The sequence below is a fragment of the Hippocampus bargibanti genome, linkage group LG01, assembly GCF_051943395.1.
Source record: "Hippocampus bargibanti isolate YZ-2025 linkage group LG01, ASM5194339v1, whole genome shotgun sequence".
Lineage (NCBI taxonomy): Eukaryota > Metazoa > Chordata > Actinopteri > Syngnathiformes > Syngnathidae > Hippocampus > Hippocampus bargibanti.
Window position 1 is genome coordinate 5,887,428 of NC_142734.1, and position 23,844 is coordinate 5,911,271.

The 23,844-nt window shown below is 42.8% G+C and overlaps 1 protein-coding gene across 5 annotated transcripts in view; it reads left to right on the forward strand.

Moving 5' to 3' along the window:
- The window catches only part of camta1a (calmodulin binding transcription activator 1a), a 344,861-nt gene that overhangs the window by 18,564 nt on the left and 302,453 nt on the right, over positions 1-23,844 (forward strand). The window lies entirely within an intron of this gene.

Here is a 23,844-nt window from a genome sequence, read left to right on the forward strand (position 1 = left end):
AGTTGTCTGAACATGTATTAAAAGGCATGTTTATTTTCAACAAAGCCAATTAAGCCACTATGTTTCTGATGACAAAATATTATATGAGCTGATGACGATGTAGAAAAAGTGAGGTGAAAATATCATTGACACTAGTGTTGACTTAATGCGAGAGAATCTGCGCTCGTTTTCTGCTCAGTGAAAATTTTCCACAAAGTGCAGTCTTACCGTGCGCATGGCTGAGTTTTTCAATTGGAAGAGGGCATTTAGCACCATTGTCCGTCGTTGTGGGATGGAATGCAGCTGACTGCCATCCAATCGAAGTGACCCTTTCCCATTCCCTTCAAAATCAGGGTGGCCGAGGCGCACGCATTGTTTGACCTTTCAGATGCTCTGCTCAAGACACTGGCTTGCATCAATTGCGTCTGCAGGTAAACTGCAAGTGCAAGTAATCTCATTACCCAAGAGGTCTGCTATTAAAATAGTTTCAGCACTATAACGAATAAAATGTATTCAAGGAATTGATGTCCTGAGGGACTTTCCTATTTTTTGCCATGTTTTTTCATGAAATATGATACTACACACGACCTCGAAGCTCCAAAGGCTCCCGACGATCCATTGATGTCGAATCTGACTCATCTATGGTAAATACAAAAACAATAACATACACAAAAAATGCTGTTGAACTTTATAGAAAGGCACAAAGCGAAGCTCGGTAGTGCCTCTTGTTCGCTGACATGTAAAGTGTTTAATTTTGCAGCAGGAGTGTAACTTTGCCCAGCAGATAGCATTTAAAGATAATCTACGAGGATGTGAAAGATATGAAGACAAGCGGAAATAATTGTCCTGTCTGAGATTTGATTTGGAAGCATCAGTTTTGACCTTTGGCATCTACCCAATTGTCAACAACTAGAATTCCATATCATCAGAACATCCTGACAAGACCAAGTTTTCATGTGTTGGCACATATTTGCTTTTGTATTTTTAATTTAATACAAGTCACGATGCAAATGTTTTGTAAACAATATTATGGAGTCAAACTCACTATTCTCTTGGAGAAGACTACTCTCCTCCAACAATCTCCAACGTGTGAAGACCTTCCCCAGTGGGAAGGTCATAAGACTGAAGGGTAGATTCATCAACTCCAGAGAAATCAGAAACGTCATTTGCTGAAACTAAGGGTGAAATGAGTAAGTTTGCATGGTGAGAGAAAACAAGCAGAACATGGAGAAAATGAGCAGGACTCTGTCAAGTTCAACCTTTTTTTTAAATTGGACTGGTCCAGATGATGCTCCGAGCTGTCAGGGTATGTTTGTAAAACAATCAACATGGTTGACTAAGCCACTGTTTCCCAACTGCTACTGATCCAAAGTCTCCCAGTACACCACCAAACAAAATAAAATGTCACAAACAGCAAGTTGAAGCCCGTTCAACTGTGCTGACATGCCCTTTGCAACGGTAAATGGACAAAAACATATTAGTAATTTTCAGACCGTTGAAGTGAAATTGGATACTTGATGATCTCACACAGCAGTTGGGTATCACTCTTACTCGTTTGGATGTGAAGTGAAAAGAGTCGTAGTTTTTCCCCAAGGGGAAGCTCGCAGAGGGCCACTTTATAAATCCAACTGCACAGTCTTTTTTTCTGATAGGTGTTGCTGTTTTACCCCTGCTTGCAAAGGACCATTCGATTATTGGATGTTTGAAACAAGTAGCTGAATAACATACAATCGTTTCATCTGGCGTTTCACTTTTACCTTTTCAGCCATGCCTTAAGCCTCCCTGGAGAGGAAACAAAAATGTTCACAGCCATTCAAATTGGAAACAAGCCACAGGTTAGACCACTCATGGTTGTGAATGAACACAGTTGATTTATATGGTTGTTGTGCACATTTAGTTCGATTGAGGTCACCCCTTCCTTTATGGAAACGTCAGGCCTTAGGGAGAGTTAGTGCCGACCATTGTGATGAGCGGAACTGGCGTTCATACTGATTGGACTTTTCCTTGAAAACCAGGTGAGTTTGTGTGTAGTGACATAGTAGACAAGTGGTTGGCATGTCTGCATTACAATACTGATGTCGAGAGTTTGACTCTGAACTGCAGCATTTTTTTGTGTGGTTGCGTACTCCAGTGTCTTCTCACATTGCAAAAACATGTGCCGTAGGTTAACTGAACACTTTCGTGTCCCTGGGTGTGATTGTGAGTGTGAATCGTTGCTCGTCTCTGTGTGCCCTGGCAACCATTTCAGACCGTCCCCCACCTACTGCAACAGATAAAGTAAAACACCTTTCTTCATTGATATTTTCTTGGTTTACTTCTCGAAATGTAGGCGAGGGATGAGCAGTTTTCTGATTGAATCTAGAATTGTGTGTTACGGTGCTAGCCACCTTCAAGGGATCAAACAATGTCTAGTCAGAATACAAAAATGTATTATGATGGGAAAAACAAACATAAGCCATAGAAATGCCAGTCAAAGACGTTTACTGCACCACGATTCTGCTCAGGTACGACAAACCGGGGAAAATTCTCTCGGGGCTCCTGTGACTTGTTGTCACTGTGACACTATGACCTCTGATTTGCTCGACATTTCTGCTTGTATTGGAAATCTTTTGTGAGAAGGACATTTCACACGGTTAAAGCTTTCGACTTAAATCCCTCTCATGCTCAAACACTGTCTGCCTCTTGTTTGGTTAGGCTGTCGTGAAGAATAATAATAATAAGAACTTTAATGGAGACATTTCCAATTTATAGCAGCAAGGTTATGGAAGGAAAAAAAGATAAGAACAACATATAGGTTGCAGGAATTGAGATGTCTTGAGAATTACAATGTTCCCAGCTTCCATGTGCAATACAAAGATCTGAATCAAACAGTTCATGATTATAGGAACCAATTTGCATTTTGTCTGGGAACAACACGATCAAAATCAGAATCTGAATCAGAATCATCTTTATTGCCAAGTATGTAGAACACACAAGGAATTTGTTTCCGGTAGAACACATTGCCGTCAAAAAAACACAGCTGATCAGATGTAGGCGTTATCATTAAGAAAACAATATATGTTTGTGAAAATGTGTCTTTTTAAGGGTGCTTTTTGTCCAAAGTCTGCTGGTATCAAGACCAATGCTCTATGTTTTGAATATCTCAACCTTAGGGACTTTGATGAAAAGGTTTCTTCATCTGTCATCTGTACTTCTTTGAAGGTGTCGGACGTTTCACTTCTCATCCAAGAGGCTTCATCGGCGAACTAAAATGTTGCTGGTAGCTCTGGCCCTCGATATATATATCCCGACTATCCAGAGGTGGCGCTGCCAGATCTCTGCCATGATAGGTCCCTGCACTAAGGTTGGGGGGAGCAGAGGACTATTCCCTGAGGCTCCACTGATTACTTCTATTGTCCTGACTGATTATGGTCTATGACTGGCGTGATTGCCCGTTTTCACTCTGGTATCAACTCATCAGCATGATGTCATGCTGATGAAGCCTTTTGGATGAGAAGCGAAACGTCCGACACCTTCAAAGAAGTACAGATGACGGCTGAATAAACCTTTTCATTGATGGGCCACTCCTGTACGACAGCTCACACAGACTTAGGGACTTTGAATGTGATTGCATGATGCAAACATAACTTTGTTAAAGTTGTGACAGGGAAGTCCCCTACTCACTCAATCTAAAAAGCGAATAACGGCCGCATGAAGTTCTGCTCAGAAGACTATGTCACACCTTTCGTCCGGAATGACTGTCATAACGGTCGGAGGACTCCAAGCTGCCACTCAGCTTATTGACAACTGCTTCTGAACTGGTGCCAAACTGCAGCGGATCAGAGAGTAGCTGCTTTCACATCCACTGGCTCTCACCACTTTTAATGCATATACGATGTTGTCATGACTGAGCCGCGATGCCCGGACCCGCTGCCAGCAAAAGCGCAGCGTTGTGCCCACTGTACATGCAAAGCATCGCCAAGCGGAGCAGGCCTCAGAGTACCAAGGATCTGAGACCAATAGAATTCAAAGCACGGTTGGATAAACCCGAGTTGAGCGCCTGCCGCAAAGAGGGCTACAGTGACGAGGACATTCAGTACTTATCTTTGACAAACCTTCTCTTTGTCAGTGTTATCTGGGTTGCGGCACTTGTGATTTGTCACAACAATTCTTCCTTTTGAATGCAATTACAGACATGAGCTTAACACGTTTTTCAGTGTATCCTGTTCACTGCCATAGTACCTTGTGTGTGTGTGTGTGTGTGTGTGTGTGCGCGTGTGTGTGTGTGTGTGTGTGTGTGTGTGTGTGTGTGTGTGTGTGTGTGTGTGTGTGTGTGTGTGTGTGTGTGTGTGTGTGTGTGTGTGTGTGTGTGTGTGTGTGTGTGTGTGTGTGTGTGTGATTGTGTGTATGTGCAGGCCTGGCCAATAAAGGGTGGCTTATAAAGCATCAGCTTTTATGGAGACAGACAAATGAGGTTTTTGTGGGGTGTATGGCAGAGCCAATACTTTGGCCCCTTTACAATAACCTGACCTCATTAAAACATAGCAGAAATGCTTTTTGTGGCCAGGAATTAATGTGACATGTTTAGAGGGGTCATTTCACTCATTACACACACACTGAAGCTGAGCCGTCTGTGTTGTTTCATTGATGTCCATGCTTTGGCTATGCTAATCAAGCACCTGATTCACAATGTTTTTTTTTCCGGGGGGTGGGGGGTATGGTGGTGGTGGCGGCATCTTTAGTTGAGTTTTTGCTCCACTTTCATATGATTCTAACTGTTGATGCTTGCTGAAATGTCAGTGCAAGTTAAATATCTTTTTTTAACTGCCATGTTTTATTTCTTTCTTTATTTTTTAGGTAAATTACAAGCTGTCTTTCAGGGATGAAATGAATTGTTTGGATCATCTGTGTTCAGACCTTTGCATGTTTTTTTTAAATTCATATCCTACTATCTTTGTGACTGCTTTATTTCCTGTATATGATAGTTTTCCATGTTAAGTGCTTTGTTACAGCTTCAGCTGTTGTTAAAACGCTACGTAAATTAAGATGTATTATGTTGTATTATATATTATTTCTCAACTGTTGAAATACAATACATATTCATTTATATGCCGCTACCCTGACAAAGTACCAATTGGATAGAAGAGAGCGATAAAGGGGAAAAACCTGGATTCATCCCAAAATGAAAATTTGATGAATGTGACAATGGTGTGAAAATGCTGCTGCAGTGACATTTGCACAAGTAGGCAAATCTTTCTGTTTGACCAAATTCAAATGTGAGAGTCCATTCCTGTTTTTCTAAAGAGCATGCATGCTCGTTTGTCCTTTCCTGTTGAGTCACCAAGTGGAGTAGCCACTCCATGTTCCTGATGGAGTGCATCCATCTGGATGAGCTCTATTTGGGTTGAACTGCTTGTGGAAATTGGAGTGCTTGCTTTGCTGGACTGAGCCCCAACTGAGTTCATGCCCGCAAGACTTGCCCTTTGGGTATTTTAAAAATGTTTCTTGCATCTTAGCATTTGTTCGGCTCTGCCAGTTTTTTTCTTTGGACTTCTCAATCTTCTCATTTCAGTTTAGGCAGTGAAAACAAGAAGGGTGGCACCTTCCCTTAAGCCTCACAGATCTTCCAGGTTCTCCTGAGACTCATGGAAGCAAATCAACAGGTGTCAGCTGAGAGTTGATGTCAGATGATGCTTCTTCTCAGTCTGTTTTGAAGTAGCTTCTCCTCCCCAGGAAAGGGTTTTACGTGTTCTTTAGAGGCCATTGCTAGTCTGTTAGTCGCTGTTTTCGGTCACTGGCATTTTCTCTTGTCTGTCCGTCCCTTTCTGACTTCTCTGATCTGTAAAGGTCCTTGAGAATAAAGCCAGCAGCAATGGCAGACGGGGATCCTCTGTGTAGATCATCAAACTTTTTTTGACCTCATGGACAGCTTTGGGCATGGCAGGGCTTCTATCACCCTGCTGCTATTGGCCTTCATATGATTGCATTCTCATTGCCAGAGTCGGGACCTGCTTTGCAAGCGGTAGGACCATAAATAAAAGTCTCGACTGCTACTGTGCAACCTATCTTCAGTATTTGATTTTGTCACACCACAATGAAGAGATTTGTGGAAGGCCTATATTCACCGGTTTGCCGAATCCTGAGAATGGATGTGGTTAACATAAGGTTTGTTGTTATGCTTTTGGCTTGCAGCACTGTTACAACTGCTGCGTCACCATGAAAGGTTAGTCTAGTTTTACGTTAAACAACTAATTAAATTTTAGGGCTTTCTGCTAAGTGTCATGGATGGTAAAAATGTCTCATTTTCTGTCAGGTTTGTCACATTCCTTTTGATAAAATGCCCTTGAACCCAAGGGTCCCAGTCTATGAAGTTATTTTTCTGCTGCCAGGCAGGAGACCGAGAGGAAGACCAAAGAGGAGGTTTATGCATGTTGTCAAAGAAGACATGAAGGTAGCTGGTGTGAAAGAAGAGGATCCACAAACCGAGTTAGATGGAGGACACTGATTCTCTGTGGCGACCTCTGACGGGAAAAGCCGGAAGGAAAAGAAGAAGATGTTTACAGGTCAATAAACTCACACTTAGTTTGAAGAATAAAGATGTCAAGGACATAACGATCCATCCCCTTAAGTCCATGATCCAGGCCTGAGAATTTTTTAAAACCTTTTTTTTGCTCCTGTACAGTTGCAGAACAAGGACACTCTCTGTGGATTTGCTACAAATAGTTGTTTCAAGCGACAAGAAACAGGAATGACTCTGTGCTTTTCTGCTACTTTTCCCTGGTCATGTCTAAAACGTACCATTGCTGCCGCAAATCTTGCCCATGTTTAGTGTACCCAATAAAAGTTGACCTCAAAGCCGTTTTCTGTGAAGAACAAATTATACTGAGCACATGGTGAAAGCAGGGTAGTGTGTTTATTGAATTGCTCTCAGCGCTCCTGTTGATTATACTCTGCACGAGAGTGCATTTTCTGCCTTCAACGTTAGCCAAGCAGTTCTGAGGGATCGAATCGCCTTCCTGTTCGCATTTTCTCCCTGTGCTGTCCTGCCTGGGTTTTCTCTGTTTACTCTGGCTTCCTCCCACATGCAGAAAAACAGGCATGTTGGGCTCAGTGAAGACTCTAAATTATCCATTGGTTTGAATGTGAGTGTGAATGGCTGTTTGTCTGAATGCGCCCTGTGGTCCATGGTGGACTTTGTCTGTGGTCCAAAGTCAGTTTTGCTTACCTGCACTCCACTCGGGGTAGGCACTCAGAAAAATGAAAGAATTGATCACGACCTTGGCCTCCCTTCAGTCTTCCGTCAAGCTCGACGAGGAAATAAATTGGATGTATGCGCTGCAGACTGCATGCTGACTCCCAAATTGGGGTTCTTTTGTGTGCATTTTTAACATAGCCATCTGATCAGAAATGCAGACTTTGTCTTTACGGACATCCATAGTTGCCCCAAGAGAGCTTCTCGAAGAGAGAGCTCGCATCCCGTGTGTGTGTGTGTGTGTGTGTGTGTGTGTGTGTGTGTGTGTGTGTGTGTGTGTGTGTGTGTGTGTGTGTGTGTGTGTGTGTGTGTGTGTGTGTGTTTCCGGTTTGGTTCTGGGTTTTGGTGGAAGATGAGAGTTTGCCGCGGGCTTCAGCCTAAGAGGTGGAGGCACCAATGATCCTGTAATAAACCTCTTTTCTCCACTCAGCTTGTCCTTTCGCAGAACTTTGAAGCACCAATGAAATGCAGCGCTCCCTTTTGAAATCTCGCTTGATGAGGCAACATGGACCCACAGTGGCTTTTCTATTCTCCCACCGCAGGATATTTTTCAAAGTCATGTTTATACAATATAAGTAGAAAGGCTAGAATGTGCTTTGATGCTATCAAACCACAAAACTGCTTAGAAATCTCTTTTTGGCCAGCTGTATGCTGTTTTACTCCCATGAGACCCTCACTCATATGAACCCTTGGGTTATGTTATGCGTAGCCAATCGTGTGGTAATGCAAACATTTATTCATAGAGATTACAAGATCATACAAATACATTTTCTTTATCATCATATTCATATTGAGAAATTGTTCTCTTGGTCAGCCATCTGAGAAGTGATTGATGTGTATGATTTTGTTCAGACTGGCAATGTAATCACATTTTTTTCGCCTGTCGGTTTGCTGTTATCTTAGTAGATAATTGGGCTTTTCTATAAAGTTAGCAACGCGCATCTTTTATGAAAATTGCTTTGCTAAGCCTTTAATTCTTTCACTCACTGTTTTCCTTTGGTCATGCCTTAATGCAACAAAAGTCCTTCGACCCTGTTCAGGCTGGCCAAGCACATATTCGCGAAGGTTCCGGTTGTGTACCTGTAATGGCAGACCTTGCTCAATCCTCCCGTCCGGGGCTCCCAAACATTTCAAGCTTTGATGCCTCCAGCTTTTTGTGATAAGCCTTCCAATATAAGTCTGTTTTGTTGACATCTCCCTTTTCTTCGTATCCACTCACTCCTTTGACCTTTAGCGAAGCCATTTTGCGTATCGAGTTTCCAAGTATCATGTATGATATGGGGATTGATCAAAAGAGGAACCGATACGTTTCAGTAAGACTTTCCACAAAGCTTGTGTATGTGTGTGTGTGTGTATGTTTCTCCATTGCCATTCATGGAGTGTTGAGGTTAGGTCAATATTATATTAGCACCACCATTGCATTTTCCACAGCTCCATGAATAATGGAAACGTTAGGTATGGTCACATATCAACACTGCCCATTATCACCCCATATCCTTTGCAAACTCAAGAGTCTTCATAGTTTCTCCACACCAATTTGATTCACTTTATTTGATGTGGTCTGGCCAAGTCAGTGGCCCCAAGTTGTTGCCACAAGAGATAGAGCCCTTCCACTGCAGAATGAGACCTTCCTGTGACCTTGGTGGAGACAATCAATGGCCTTTATCTCCCCCAATGCATAATATATCCCACAGAAGGTGGTCCACACATCCTTGTAATGTATCGACCCGCACCGCCAACATTTATCAACTGGACTTGTCGGCTAAATAATTTAGCTTTTGAGTTCAGGTCGTACTTAGTCAGCGGCATCCAGACAAAGTTAGCCCTTCCTGAGTTAGATTGATGACTTCCACACAAAGAAAAAGCTCCAAGGATGAGACAACTTTCTCAATCCTACGTTGCACATATTGCACACAACAACATTGCTTTATTTCGTTTCTTTCAAAATAGTCAGTAATGTCTTTGTGAGAACGGGCCCATTTTCAAAGACAAACTGGTTTTCAGACTCATTGCTAACGTGTGGCTTCTGCGTATGTCCACAGTCCCGCTGTTCACCTGATAGCCTCAGATGGGCAAGCACTTAGGTAGGAACGATATGGCCTAGGGCAGTCCGTTGTACACTCATTTCCGCTGCTATACATACATTATTGTCATACCTGGTTATTTACGCTCAAATTGCCACAGGGCCTGGCCTCACCGGGACTTGAATCAACACAACAGATTTAATTGCTGTTGTTGCCAGATAACATTTGCTTTCATTTACACGAGCATAACAGATTGTTTTTGTTAAATTTGTTCATGCCAGGTAGAACACCCGCAGCTCTCGCGTTGGAATGATGGGATAAAAAATAACACACACACACACACACACACACACACACACACACACACACACACACACACACACACACACACACACACACACACACACACACACACACACACACACACACACACACACACACACACACACACACACACTTTAAGTGCTGCGTTGTGTATTTAGGATGTTCCCTCTTTCTTATGCAGGTTTTGAAGCTTGTAGTCTATTAATTTGCTCGCCCTTCAGAAAGAAAAAGATCATTTGAACTGCCTTCAAAATATCACATTTCTAAACAACAATGTAGCTTTGAATTCCTTGAAGAGAGGAGAGCAGTGCATTCAAATTGGATTTCCTCTTTGTACCCACTCTTCACGTGCTGGTTTTAAGCTTAAATCTCACCTTTAGGATATCTACAGACGGTATTAATAAGAAATTGATGTTTCAGATGACTTTGAGCACAGAAACAGCAGATTACCACACATAGAATGAATACTAAGCAGGAGAAAAGAAATCATGCCGTTGAAGATTCTGTCCATCTATCCGTCCGTCCCTTTGTATGCCCTTTCCGAGAAACAAATCACCTTCTTTAAAATAAAGAAACATGGTAGCATGATCAAAGCAACGCATTACAGATAACCTTATTAAACCTCAGGGAAGCAAAGACATCAGACAAAAAAAAGTGAATTTATACCTATTAAGGTCAACATCTGCTTCCCTATTTTTCTGGTGTCGAGATGTTACCCTTGACTTTGAGGAGAAAAATCTACGAAGGTGTACACTGGAAATGTTCCATTGACTTCTGCAAGCGATCTTGAGCGAAAAGAATACAAATTCAGTCATTTCAATTTTTTTTTGCCAAATGGCCCAATTCCAAAGGGGACCAGTTCAGGGTGTCCCGCTCCTCGTACCCGAAGACGGCTGGGATAGGCTCCAGCAATATATATTTTATATTTTTATATATATAATATATTTTTTGTGTTAATTTGGTGTATCTATTTTGCTCTAGTGGGTTTTCTTTTCAATTAATGCATCAAAAATGCAATCTGATCTCATCAGCATCTTAATGGTGTGTTTCGTTTGTACATGTTCAACATATTGTAATTAATGGCATATTGATTGAACATAAATCAAGGCAAATGCTCAAATACATGTTACACCCTGCAGTAACTTCCACTGTTGGGAATTAATGGTTATTTACATTACTGTAATCTGCAGATGTAGATACACCACAAAGCCGTCAAGGATTTCATTTCAGATCAAGGTCATTTGTAAGTAATACATTACTTTTTTCAGGATGAAGCTATTCTACATTATATATGTATAAGTCCCATTCATGGAATTTATTGATTAAGTAGACAGTTCAGCCTCACTGTCAATGAATTTTCTTTATGAGAATCAGAGAAATTGAGAGGTTCCAACCATCTGTTTGCATTCTGGAGCATGGTCCATGTTTCCCAAGATTGTCTCTGGCAGCTTGCAGGGTATCAGTTGTGGGCAAGACAAGCAAATGCTTGCATTTGTATACAGAAACAATGACCTTCCATTGCAGATTGTCTTGGTTGGGTGCAACGAAAAGCATCAGAGCTGGATGTACATTGTCAGCGCATAATGAACTATGGTGGGCTCGTTCTAGCAGAGCCTAAACCGGTTAGCATGACATGCTCTCTGCTGCCAGTCTGCTGACATGCTGGCTTTTCCAGTGAGTGAGCAGGGCTGCCAATAGTGTCTGCAGCCACAATGGGATGCTGATGTCGAAAGCAGAGCAGAGCGAGACTCTGGGCCATGCTATGAATACCCCTGTCAGCCTTATATCAAATCAGTCCTGCTCACGAAAAGGCCGGCGTTAGTGTTCAGGCTATTTTTCAGGCCCACGTCTTCAGAGGTCTGCAAGTGCCGAAAAGGTCAGTGCCACGCTCAATAGCACATTCACATGAGTGGTTTTGTGCACTGATGTAGGTCACTGATTTAAAAAAAGTATATATCTCATTAGAATTAATTACCTAGAGGTTAAGAGATTCAACTGTGAAATTGCTTCTTTTGTCTTCTCTTGTCTTCTTCCTTCACCGCATCATTTGACTCTATATGCCTTTCTGATATGTCCAAACTATCCACAGAAGAAGAAATTACTTTGAAATCATATGTGTTGGGTCCTAAGTAAGATTATTTTACTGCCCATCGTTAAATATATAGAATATATCCAAATGTCAAACAAATTAAAAAATGCTGTTAATGATTTCGGGAAGCCCTTATTTAAAAACCAAATGGCCTTTGCCTAAAGCCACCTCATAGCAGCCTGCGCCAATCATAATGAAGTTTCCCGCAAATGGATGATCATGCTGACATTGTATCCTTCGGATTTAGTGAGCTGTGTAGTCCGGATGTGGACGTGGGGCCGGCAGATTGGGAGCCAAATTTCCCCTCTTTTCACACCTCCTGTTCATGCTGCCGCCTTGCACGTGCAGTCATGAAAAAAGCTGTGGCTGGGAAACAATCCGCAGATAACCTTCAGAACAGACATGGAGCAGTGCCCTTGCATTGGAACAAAGGATTAAGGTTGAATGTCTTCCACCTCCATCTCCCCAAAAAATACAATACTTTTCATTGGAAAAACAAGCATTTCAGGCAATCATGGAGAATGTTTGTCCTATGATCTCGTGAGAATAACAGTCTCTGACATAGTGCATGCGGTGCCTTGGTATACGAGTGACACGGCCAATGTTCTTTTGAATTTTTAATGAGTCTAAGTAGTTACACAGTCGCTGAGCATCTCCTGCCATCCTACCATGGTGAGCAACATCAGATATGCACACTGCAGCCAAAGTTTGTGATCACAAGCTTCAACCACTGATAAATCAAAAGAAAATGTAGAAAAGAGTTGTCCTCTTGGGTAAGGTGGGGTTTGGCACTGATAATTATGTGATGCACATCACCCAACACATCATCAGTTGTGTGCTTCAATGTCATCAGGTGTTTTGGGCATTTTAACAAGATACTCTCTGCCAAGGTATCTCCACCACAGGCTGATCAAACTCATACGTGTGTCGCATAGTGGAACAACACTGTCATTTGGCATCTCACGGTGTATCTCTGCATTTCAGCCACACCCAGTGGCTGCACCATTCTGCTACTATGGCAATTTCAGGAAGAACAAGCCATACAGTATAACACTGAAAACAGCCGCAATGGCTTTTTCTAACTGTTAAGCTTAGTTGAAGACCCACAGGCAGATGTAATTAACTCAGTACTAGTTTTTGTCAGGGCAGAGGGCAAGGTCAAGGACGCAAGAACCAAAACCAAACCAAAGTGCTATGGAGGACTGGGTGTGACAACTAGGCAGCAGGGAAGTTGGCTGGCGAACTGACAATAGGTGGATTTTCAGACTGGCATTTGTGCTGCAGGGCAGAGTATTGATGACCTGTTGAAGAATGAGAGGTGTGTAGGTGAGACAGATGTAATGATTTGGGGGAAACCCAGCCCACACTGAATTAAGGAAATGGAAAAGGGAAAACACAAAATGGTGCACATTTCAGTCTAAAAGGCTCCCACGCTTTTAACCATTTTCTGTCTTTCTTGACAGTGTTTTTAACGCTCCATCAACCACATGTGGCAAATTAACTTTTTTTAATTTGTATGTGTGAGGTGAAAATGAAAATGTAAAATGCCAATAAAGCTAAGGTTAAAATATTTTTTATGCACTGCATACATTTCTGTGCACTGAGCGGGTGATAGCAGTGCACCGTTGAGCTATTTTGAACTGTAATTTTGAAACACATACCAAAGCTAGAACAAACGCATTCACAAAAAAATCTTTAACGGTAGTTTTTGGAGATACACGCTGTTGTCCGCCCAATCATGATTATATTTTTCTTTGACTTGTGAGCAAAATATATGTGTAGTGTCAGTCATCCAAACTCAATTGGCAAAAAGGAAGAGTTTGTTACAGATTTGTTTGTTACAGAGGCTTCAAGCTTTTTACCACCACACTTTATGTCTGGTGACAAATGAAACACCAAACAAAGAGAATCATATGTATTTTCTATTAAACCTAATCTAATCCAATCGAATATATGTAAGTGGTACCTTTCAGGAACAACGAGCAAAGTTTCAAGCAGAACTAAAGTGATCAGTGGTAGAATACACAACTTTAAGAGATGTACAGTATTATGTCCTTGATCGCCTCAAAGTTTCTGGTGCTAGAGATTATACAGGTCAGTAATAGTAGTTCAAGTGAATACAGAGTACATGCAGTACACCTGCTTATGAAAACCACATATATTACTATTCTTTTCATTTAGACGGCCTCGGTTAAGTTTGGATTGGAATTTGGTCATTCAGATTTTCATAATTAACATTGGTCTACAAAGAACCCTAAAAGCAACTCTTGGAACTGGAGACATCAAATGAAACAACTGCAGCACATTGTTGTCATCATGATGTTGGCATTGTTGCCTTTTTATGATCCCTATCAAGCTGTTCATTTCACCAACAACGCTCGATTCTATCCTGTCTTATAAACACGTTGGATTGCAAGTTGTCATGGATTTCCATTGCCTGAAGGTCACAAATGGGTAATGCCCATCTGTCTTTGACTCTTTTCCTCCATCAAAATGTTGACAGTCCGTGTTGGAAAGAGGAGTGAAATGGTGGCTGAAATGGAAATGAGGTGTTTTGATGTCATTATTAAGTTGCGCCACAGGCCAATCCCGAAGGACATTTCAACTTTCAGTCCAAACTAAGTTCAAAATGAGGAACCAGCATTAATCCAACATCCTCAGGCAAGCATTACACAAAAGCTAAGCATATACATAGGAAGACTGAGCATGGGAGATTGTTGGATAATTAAAGTCTGCACAGTATGGAGACGGTGCAGCTTCAGGTTGAATGTGTTGGAATGGCTGGCGTTTTGTATAAACGTTCTCAGGATCACAGAAATGTGGACTTACAAATTCCTTGTATGCTCTTCATGTTAGGCCAAAAAGATGATTCTGATTCTGATTCTTTGGATGACCGTGGTAACAATGTTTGTCGCAAACCCAAGATGGCGCCCCCCTGTGTGGCTGCCTCCACAGCAGCTCTTTCCCTTTCTTGTCTACTTTTTCACTTCTTTACTTTTCCGTTTTTGTTTTGCCTGATCTCGCTCCATAAACCTACGGAGAGGAGATGGGCATCTTTTCTTTTGCTCATCGCCGTTATTTTTTACTTTTTCATCGCTCCTGTGAACGGGGAATCCACGCGCACGCGGAATCCCATTGTTTACAGTCGAGACCAGCTACTAGCGTGGCGGGCTAATAGCGGACTAGCGGCCGCCGCACCAGACATCCCCGATGAATTGAAGAGGAGGAAACGAGGATGTCGGGCCGGGAAAGATCGCCGCAAAAGAACGAGGAAATACCGACACGTTCTCCCGTCCGTCATCATGGGGAACGTGAGATCGCTCCCAAATAAAATGGACGAGCTGGCGGCGCTAACGCGACATCAGAGGGAGTACCGGGAAGCCAGCTTGCTACTCGTCACGGAGACATGGCTTTCGGCAATCACTCCGGACGCCCACGCAGAGTTGGAGGGCTTCCAACTCGTACGAGCGGACAGAAATGAAGGCAGCGGTAAGCAGAAAGGAGGGGGGATTGCTGTATTTGTGAATGACAAATGGTGCAATCCTGGGCACATCACGGTGAAGGAAAAACTTTGCACTCGGGACATCGAGCTGCTAGCCGTTAGCCTTCGGCCGCATTACCTGCCACGGGAATTCTCACACGTCATAGCCGTGACGACGTACATTCCCCCTACGGCAAATGGCGGCGCTGCCTCCGATGCCCTCATGACTGTTGTAAACAAGCTGCAAACCCAGTCCCCCAACGCCTTGTTTATCATCTCAGGGGACTTCAATCACATTTCCCTGAAATTCTCCCTCCCAACATTCACACAGTATGTAACTTGTGCCACCAGAGACAATAACATATTGGACCTATTTTATTCAAACGCCAAGGATGCATACAAACCCTCCCCCCTCCCCCCTCTCGGAAGAGCAGACCACAATATGGTTTATCTCCAGCCTGTGTACAAACCCCTTGTCCAGAGGCAACCAGCTGTGACCCGCACGATCAAAAGATGGTCCACAGAAGCTGAAGAAGCTCTGCGGGACTGTTTTGATTCAACCAGGTGGGAGCTCTTTACTGAGATTCATGGGGAAGACATTGACTCACTCACCAACACCATCACAGACTACATTAACTTTTGTGAACAAAACACCGTACCCACCAGGACTGTGCGGTGTTTTGCCAACAACAAACCATGGATTAATCCCGACATAAAAGTCCTCCTGAAGGAGAAGAAAAGGGCTTTTGTGTCGGGCAACAGAGAGGAACTGAAGGCCGTGCAGATCCAACTGAGGAGGAAGATCAGAGAGGGGAAGAAGGCCTACAGGATGAAAATGGAGGAGCAGCTGCAAGCCAGCAATGTCGCTGGTGTCTGGAAGGGCCTGAAAAACATCTCAGGCCACAAAAGCCCAGTGACATTGAACGAAAAAGACAAGGACTGGGCAGATGAAATCAACCGCTTTTTCAATCGGTTTGACAAGACGCCAGCCGCCCCCGGCCCACCGTCAACTTCACCTGTAGCTGCACCTGCACCAACTCTCACTGTGGCCTTACCCTCCCTGCCCCCTCTCACGACCAGCTCTCCACAACCAACATCTGCCCTCCCAACCGTTGCCACACCCTCAGCCGCCACTCTGCCTCCTGGTTCCTGCCTGTCTGTCACAACTGCGCAGGTGAGGAACCAACTGAGGAGGATGAAGGTGAGGAAGGCAGCAGGTCCGGATGACATCAGTTCCCGACTCCTCAAGACCTGCTCCGACCAGCTGTGTGACATTGTCCAGCACTTGTTCAACCTGAGCCTGAAGCTGGGCAGAGTTCCACAGCTGTGGAAAACGTCATGCCTGGTCCCAGTGCCCAAGATTGCCAACCCCAAAGAGCTCAACAGCTACAGACCGGTGGCGCTGACGTCTCACCTGATGAAGACGCTGGAGAGACTCGTCCTCGCCCACCTGCGACCGCTGGCAAGCTCATCGCTGGACCCGCTGCAGTTTGCCTACCAGCCCAGCATCGGTGTGGAGGATGCCATCATCTACCTCCTCCATACGGCGTTGCTGCACCTGGAGAATGCTGGGAGCACGGTGAGGATCACATTCTTCGATTTCTCCAGTGCCTTCAACACCATCCAGCCCAGTCTACTGGGGGACAAGCTGCAGCATGCCGGAGTCGACCATCACCTCACATCCTGGATTACAGACTACCTCACAAACAGGCCACAGTACGTGAGGGTAAAGAACTGTGAGTCGGACAGGCTTCTCTGCAGCACCGGAGCGCCGCAGGGAACAGTCCTGGCTCCATTCCTCTTCACCCTCTACACCTCGGACTTCAACTACAACACCCCAACCTGCCACCTTCAGAAGTTCTCTGACGACTCAGCTATTGTCGGCCTCATTACAGAGGGAGACGATAGGGAGTACAGGGGACTGACAAAGGACTTTGTGGACTGGTGCCAGCAGAATTACCTCCAGATCAACACCGGCAAAACCAAGGAGCTGGTGGTGGATTTCTGCAGGAAACAATCGTCACCTGCACCATTGAACATCCAGGGTTCGGACATTGAGAGGGTGACCTCCTACAAGTACCTGGGTGTTACTCTCAACAATAAACTGGACTGGACAACAAACACGGATGCCCTAATCAAAAAGGGACAGAGTCGCCTCTTCCTCCTCAGGAAACTGAGGTCTTTTGGAGTTCAGGGGTCACTCCTAAAGACTTTCTATGACTCTGTGGTGGCATCAGCCATCCACTATGGCATTGTCTGCTGGTCAGGCAGCATCACCACCCGGGACAGAAAAAGACTGGAGCGCTTTGTCAAGCGGGCCAGTTCTGTCGTGGGCTGCTCGCTGGACTCTCTTGAGGAGGTGGGCAACAGACGGACGCTAGCTAAACTAAAAGCTATGACGGACAGCCCCTCCCACCCCCTCCTGCCCATCCTGACAGCTCTGGGTAGCTCCTTTAGCCAGAGACTATTACACCCGCGCTGCAAGAAGGAGAGGTACCGCCGCTCGTTCCTACCGACTGCTGTCAGGCTTCACAATTCCCAATGATCACATGTGAAAAAAAAAAAAAAAAAAAACTGGACACTTGTAAATATGGGTTGTTGCAATATATCTTAATGCATCTCTTGATTCTGCACTATGTACAGTCTTGTTTATAGAACGGTTTTTGCACATCTACATTTGCACAGTATACAGTTGACATTTTTATTTTGTTATGCTTAGAATATCTTGTTTTCTATCCTTTCACTCCCACCCCAACCCCATCCCTCTTCAATTGCTGCTGTGGACTGCAAATTTCCCCATTGCGGGACGAATAAAGGTATTCTGATTCTGATTCTGATTCTGATTCTGAAACCCGTTTTGTGCAGCTCCTTTGATGTGAAGCAGGCAATCAAGGAACATTTCCAACTCGACCTGCCATAAATGGTGCAAAATTCAAAAAAACTAGATGCCATCTGCACACGTGGCTGCCTTAGTTATGCATTCCTTAGTATTGTCTTATTTTGTCATTTTATTTTTGACGACACTGCCACTCTTTTACTTGAGAGAAGACAAAAATGTTGTTGTCTTAGGTCTTGAGAATTTGAAGCCAATCAGGTGACACCTCTACGGCAAGTGAGTAAAAAGTAAAATAAATGTGTAATGGTAACGGACCGAAAATTGGTTTTGCAAAATTCATAGCTATTGATTTTTTTATTGTGGCTACAATTGACTTTTTTTTTGCACATTTTATGGGTGCGACACATGCTTCCTAATTTTCATAAACATAGGTCAGCTATACCAATATTGTATTTTTGTATTTCTATTCGTGATTCCTTTTTGTGAATTAACTCATTTAATACATTCACAAATTTATTTGGGAATTGAAAATATGACGTAGTGTGCCATTCCTGAATTTGTTCAGGTTTTGTCTTTTAATGCTTGGGTGCCGATAAACCGCTGGCCATCGCTTCTGGCAATATTTTTTCTTCTCCACAAGGAGCTGCATTTCCATTCTTTTAATGTTAGCGCTATGTTCCAGCTTCAGTTGTTGTTCAAGCGCTATATAAACCAACATGTATGTATTGCATTGTATTGTGGACAGCCACCCTCATTTCAAGCTCATATAACTCAGACCCATATAATTTAGGAATTAACACTTATTTCTGATGAAAGAAGAGAGTCTAAGGTTTCTTACTCTGCATTGGATGTTTATGTAGTACTAAAACTCAATATTCTGTGGTTCCTGAAATTCAAGTAACAATGACAAAAACCCTGGCACTGGAGTGGACACATTTTTGCACGTCTGGCAGTGAATGAGTTAAAAAATGTTATGTAATAATAAAAACAAATTATGCAAAAAACTGTTGGGTAGGGACGTATTTATGTTTTGCTCTCTACAACTTGTAATATATGATGGCATGAGATGTTTATCAGTTGACATAATTAGTGTTGTGTCGATTTGATAATGGCAATAATACCTTGTGTTGGGCAGGACAAATTGGCCTTTGTGGTCATTTTCCTCCTCAGTAACTTGAATCATTCTTGACACACCAAGCTGTCCTGATGCTCTTTAGCTGAGCCAAAGTCAAGGTAATCCAGACAGGAGGATTTTAAACGGAAAGATAAGCACGCAGATATGCCTCAAACATCATTTGCTCTTGATTAGAAAATCAATGGTTTTAGATGCCAGGGTGCATGTCTGCCTTTGGAGGTAAGAGCGTGACAATGACAATGTGGACCGGAGAACTGGCCTTTTAGGGCAGCCGCCCTCTCTAAATGGGCTGAAACATCTCTTCTATCACAAAATGTCGCCTTGTCAAGACTTGACTTTTTTCTCCCGCTTTCTTGACGAACGTTTGCAAAATAAATCCATACAAAGCTACCGAAGCTCCGGGAAGTTCTTTTTTTGGCGGAGTCGACTTTCACAGTATCTGCTTGATTAATGGAACAGAAGGGGAATCACGTTGTCACTTGATTCTTTGCTGTGTTTATTTTAGGTTTCCAAAAGAAAGAAAATCTTAATGTTCACTTGCTCACCTGTCATGCTGCTTAAACACAGAATACTGCAAATGACAGCACAGAACAAAACTCTTCGTCTGAGACTTTTTCCCATTTAAAAAAATACGTTGGTAGAAGACTAAAATTAACCTTTGTCGTTTTTGTACGTTTCAAAACAAAAATATGGTCCAGTTGTGCAATTAATGCAATATTTTTGACAAGACTATCAGAAAACCTTTATTTGTTTCACAATTTAGAAATTCACAATTTACAGCATTAACATTATGACAGGCAGAAAGTAGATGTAATACAAGGAAATAAATACACATATCAACTATAAAATATCACTCTAAGTATTTTAAAAATGGGTGAGTGGATGTGAGTCCAGGATTTCAGTCGACTCTCTATTGTATCTTGCTGGTTAGAGCAACACATGAGTCGTTCATTATTGGGTGAAATCTTCCTTGACAGCTAATGCTTTTGAATTCATGTGCTGTTGTGGAAGTTTTCTTCAGAGCATGCAGCATGATTCCAGCAGTTGCCTGCCCTCTCCACTCTTTCACTTTTTACTTGCCTTCCCAACACCAGGGAACCTGCGGGAAGAAGTATCGTGTCTGGTCGCCATTTACCATTAATGACAGTGCTATACTGTACATAAATCACACTGTGCATGACTCACAACAAAGATAAGAGAATTTTGAGGCAAACTGAAATGTGAGTCTTCATGGTTTAAAACAGCCTTCATTTTGTGGTCCACTTTCTCATTAAAGCTAACATTAGTTGCATTCTTTTGCTGCAGTTTTATGACTCTTCTTGGTTGGACCTGTGTTGTGATCCAAGCTTTAACTGTTTGATTGGATTGGATTAGCCTTTATGAGTGTCACAATGGAGAAATTTACATTTCACAGCAGCAAAGTTAAAGGACAACCGACGTCATTTTTTTGTTTTTTAACTGACATCAGAAAACCGTTTTATAGCATCTAAAATACCCAAAACACGCAGTATGATATTTTTAGTAAAATGAAAAACACTAATAAAAATGACTTAAAGTGTCCAAAATCTGCAAAAAATTGAGCTGCGAATTGGGCACCAGTGGACACCTCCGCTTCCACAGGCTGATAAATTCCTTATATGGAGCTTGGATGCCCTCTTTTGATTGCTTATGGGTGCAACACGGTTCTCAGACCAAACATGTACAGCAAAATACATTGACGTGACGGAAGGACCGCTACAATGCGCCTTTTTTCCTGGGCGTTCCATGGGCGTTCCTTTCGTGACGTCACGTACGGACTCGTCACCAACTCAAAAACAAGACTTCCTGAATATTCAGAGCGAGTCTTAAAACGTAAAATATAGCTATATGCGGTGGAATCCTATTAAAATACGCTCAGTAGAAGTCATTTGAAGCCATTTTACAAATTATGGACATAACTTGTCCGGAGACGTCGATTGTCCTTTAAGTCAGAGAAAAAGAAAGAAAGAATAAGAAAAACAAATACATGAGTTTCTGTAAAGGCAGCCTCTCTTGCGACGCCATCTTGAAGTCACAATAACAACCAAAAACTAAATAACAAATTATGTGAAACGTCTGTGTAAGCTCTCAGTCGTACAGGAGTGGTCCATCGATGAGAAGGTTTCTTCAGCCGTCATCTGTACAAATGTGAAGGTATCGGACGTTTCGCCTCCTATCCAAGAGGCTTCGTCAGCGAACTAAAGTCTGACTGGTCGTAGCGGCCCTATTTATATATCCCTAATGTCCAGACATGGTGGCGCCGGACACAGCTATGATAGGTCCCTACTCTCAGGTTGGGGGGGGGGCAGAGGACCCCTCCCTGTGGCCCCACTGATTGTTCCTACATTCCTGACTAACAACTGGCCTATTACCCCCACTCCCACATTTGTACAGATGACGGCTGAAGAAACCTTCTCATAAATGATGTGAAAACACAAAAGACACGGACGCTCACGCAGACGAAAAGAGATCGCCTCCTGTCTCTTGTCCCATGTAAATCCACATAAATTCCAAGCCGCGACCGTTCCACATACGCATCGACGCTCTGTGAGGTAATTTTGAAAATGTTTGTTGAAATGACTTTGCTGCTCGAAAAAGATACACACACACACAAAAACTGTTAGCCAGTAGTTGCGACCTTAAAGGACAACCGACATCATTTTTTTGTTTCCTAGCTGACATCAGAAAAACGTTTTATAGCATCAAAAATACCCAAAACACGCAGGCTGATATTTTTAGTCAAATGCAAAACACCAATAAAAATGACTTAAAGTGCCCAAATTCTGCCACAAATCAGCTTGAAACTGGGGATTTTCAGAAGGTCCCGCCCCCAGTTCGTGACGTCACGCCAAGTCGTCTTGCCTTGCTCAAGAAACAAAACAATGGGCTCACGGAATTCAGATTCGGAGAAGATGCTTTCTTGTTACTCATCCAGTTATGAATATGATTCAAATAGCTCTGAAGAGTAAAGCATAAATGTTTGCAATCGATTAAAAGAGTCCTCCCATATCAATTTGAACCGTCAATGACAGCAATGTAGTGTCCCAGAAAAAGGAAAAGATGGCGTCCAAGCTCCGTTGGAAATGGGCTGATTTGTCTGCTAGGAATTTGTGTCAGCGAATATCAAATAGTAGTCTTGGTGCAACACACTATGATTCACCATCGCGTCATTTATGTGTTTTCCTTCTTATTTCGCCATCATCACGGATCAACACAAAGTTTTTGGACCAAACAAAGTACCGCAAAATGCATTGTGTGTTGCTTTCTCAGTCAGGGGCGTTCCAAATGTGACGTCACGTACGGGATCGTCATCAACTCGAAAACAAGACTTCCGGAATATTCAGCGCAAGTCTTAAAACGTCAAATATAGCTATATGCGGTGTAATCTTTATAAAATACGCTCAGTAGTAGTCATTTGAAGTGATTTTACAAATTATGGACACAACTTGTCCGGAGGCGTCTGTTGTCCTTTTAAGGAACACTGAGCAACATCAACACGCATTATGCTCACTTCACCAAAAGTTGCAAATATTTGCTGCTCACTGGGATATGGGGCTTTAAGAGACTTCACGTACACCCATTTAAGAACCAGTGAGCGAAGCTAACACAGTACGCAAGTCGTAATTACAGTAACTATTGAAAACATCTCTTGACTGTCAATGTACAACAATCCAATCCAAACAGTAAATACGACGCCTCCTGACCATGCTTTTTTTGCACCATTTGTCTTCTTACACCGTTTGTTTGTTCTCTCAAAATGTTGGTACCATGTCAATTGAAAACACTTGTAATTTTTAACTACCTACCACAATGGCTCACTTTTGGATCTCGACAAAAAGACAACAGATAAAAAGAACTGTTCAGAAAATGTTCCATATGGTTAAACTAAAATCACTTCTGTTGGAATGAGCAATTGTAAAAAGTGTCGCCTAACTGCTTCCGAAGGAAGTCGGGCAAATAGCTGAAGTTGAATTTCGCGTGTGTGTCTGCTGCTTGTGTAAATGCTGGAGGAGTTTTGTCCTTGACTTCCTCGAGGTGCATCATGTGAAGAGAATTATGTCGCCATAACAACCACCGTAGGTGCTGCGTATTGTGTCAGCTGCGATTGTTGGAAGCGAAGTAGTTATTGTGCCTCGGGAATTGCCACATCAATCAAACACTTGTGATATGTCTTTCATTCGGACCCTTAAGCACCCAGTTTCCTGTTGTTCCTTCAAGATTAGATTAGTGATTGAGCACTGACGAACAGTGGACCACCTACACGTGTGTTACTCTGCTACCTTGACTGATGAAAGTCACTTCAGCATTTCTCACTTGAATGGATGGCAGGGAACAACTTGTTTGTTGAGCATTTGACAGATGCAATTTGCCAGACATTGATTCCAATGGCCTAAATACACCGTTTATACACAGATATAGTGCCTTCGGATTTAACCCAAAAGAAACGACCTCTCAATGCGGCATAGAGACAGGCAGACACTCATACTGTATCTATATTGGTATTCTGACTAGGGCTCAACAATTTTAGGAAAAGATGATTTCCGTTCAATTCTATATTTTGTTCAATTAGGTCTTCAGGGCAACATTCACTATGTACAGTAATATTTAATAATAACAATAATACCTTTTATTTATAAGTGCCTTTCAAAACTCTCAAGGTCACTTTACAGTCACAGGATAAGTTTTTCTGCGGGTGAGCAGTGGCAGCCACACGTGCCAGCGTTCAA